The sequence below is a fragment of the Taudactylus pleione genome, unplaced genomic scaffold (genome assembly GCF_031769625.1).
Source record: "Taudactylus pleione unplaced genomic scaffold, aTauple2 ptg000134l, whole genome shotgun sequence".
NCBI classification, from domain to species: Eukaryota; Metazoa; Chordata; class Amphibia; order Anura; family Myobatrachidae; genus Taudactylus; species Taudactylus pleione.
In genome coordinates, this window is record NW_028284536.1 from 6,312,891 (window position 1) to 6,315,071 (window position 2,181).

Consider the following 2,181-nt stretch of genomic DNA (forward strand, 5'->3'; position numbering starts at 1 on the left):
CCATTATCATCTTAACTCATTTTAATCATATTTTGACAGAAGTGCTGTAGCAAAAAATCCACTTAATGTCTTTACTTTACCCTCTTACTTCTATGGTTATTGAGAAAAACAAACTACATTGACTCCAGAAGAGCAAATAAGGTGTTCTAACAAGTAATTTATCAAAATCATCTTTCCAGCTAACACTTTGGTGATGCAATAAGACAATGATTTTGTAAGAAAAATCTTCAAACTTCAAAAAGTTTTTCTTAATTCCTTACCTTTGTACTGATAAGATAACACCTGGTTTTAACATAACACAGGCTTTCACTTAAAAATGCTGCTAGGTTGCATTCTGCTGATTAGATATCACCAGGAACAACATTAACCTTCAGGTATTTTCTAAATGTTGAATAAATTGGCTTAAATCAAATTAAACTCACTTTAGAGATAATAGTTTCAGAGAAAGTTTTGAACCCTACCATAAAATAGGTAGTTTGACATGTTGACTTCTCTACCTAAAATTCCCCAAAATTTGACTAATAGAAGATTCTCGTCCCTGGGTGGGATTGAACCACCAATATTCCAATTAATAGCCGAACGTGCTAACCAATTGCGCCACAGAGACCCTATATGAAACATAAACAAACAACAGCTAAGAAACATTGATCTGGAAAGTTTCCTTGCCAAAGTTTATAAAGTCTCTAATCTGGACAGTTATTTTAGGATTTTTCGTTAATTAAAAGGAACACATTGCCATGTTCTTGTGATGAATCAACCCTTCTTGAGTTCTAAGCACTTCCATGAGCAGCAGAGTGGCGCAGTGGAAGTGTGCTGGGCCCATAAGCCAGAGGTTGATGGATCGAAACCATCCTGTGCTATGTGCTATTTTCATTTATCAAATCTAATATTGGGATTGCTATTTTGACTTTTTTGGTCTATGCTTATAGTAGAAAATCCATTATCATCTTAACTCATTTTAATCATATTTTGACAGAAGTGCTGTAGCAAAAAATCCACTTAATTTCTTTACTTTACCCTATTACTTCTATGGTTATTGAGAAAAACAAACTACATTGACTCCAGAAGAGCAAATCAGGTGTTCTAACAAGTAATTTATCAAAATCATCTTTCCAGCTTACACTTTGGTGATGCAATATGACAATGATTTTGTAAGAAAAATCTTCAAACTTCAAAAAGTTTTTCTTAATTCCTTACCTTTGTACTGATAAGATAACACCTGGTTTTAACATAACACAGGCTTTCACTTAAAAATGCTGCTAGGTTGCATTCTGCTGATTAGATATCACCAGGAACAACATTAACCTTCAGGTATTTTCTAATTGTTGAATAAATTGGCTTAAATCAAATTAAACTCACTTTAGAGTTAATTGTTTCAGACAAAGTCTTGAACCCAACCATAAAATAGGTAGTTTGACATGTTGACTTCTCTACCTAAAATTCCCCAAAATTTGACTAATAGAAGATTCTCGTCCCTGGGTGGGATTGAACCACCAACCTTCCAGTTAACAGCCGAACGCGCTAACCAATTGCGCCACAGAGACCCTATGTGATACATAAACAAACAACACCTAAGAAAGATTGATCTGGAAAGTTTCCTTGCCAAAGTTTATAAAGTCTCTAATCTGGACAGTTATTTTAGGATTTTTCGTTAATTAAAAGGAACACATTGCCATGTTCTTGAGATGAATCAACCCGTCTTGAGTTCTAAACACTTCCATGAGCAGTAGAGTGGCGCAGCGGTAGCGTGCTGGGCCCATAAGCCAGAGGTCGATGGATCGAAACCATCCTGTGCTATTTTCATTTATCAAATCTAAATTTGGGATTGCTATTTTGACTTTTTTGGTCTTTGCTTATAGAAGAAAATCCATTATCATCTTAACTCATTTTAATCATATTTTGACAGAAGTGCTGTAGCAAAAAATCCACTTAATGTCTTTACTTTACCCTATTACTTCTATGGTTATTGAGAAAAACAAACTACATTGACTCCAGAAGAGCAAATAAGGTGTTCTAAAAAGTAATTTATCAAAATCATCTTTCCAGCTTACACTTTGGTGATGCAATAAGACAATGATTTTGTAAGAAAAATCTTCAAACTTCAAAAAGTTTTTCTTAATTCCTTACCTTTGTACTGATAAGATAACACCTGGTTTTAACATAACACAGGCTTTCACTTAA

General features: G+C 34.1%; 1 non-coding gene across 1 annotated transcript; it reads right to left on the minus strand.

Annotated features, from left to right (window-relative positions):
• Nucleotides 1-1,470: 1,470 nt before the first annotated feature.
• TRNAN-GUU (transfer RNA asparagine (anticodon GUU)) lies at nucleotides 1,471-1,544 on the minus strand. The gene has a single exon. It is a non-coding gene; the product is annotated as a tRNA-Asn (tRNA).
• Nucleotides 1,545-2,181: the final 637 nt, after the last annotated feature.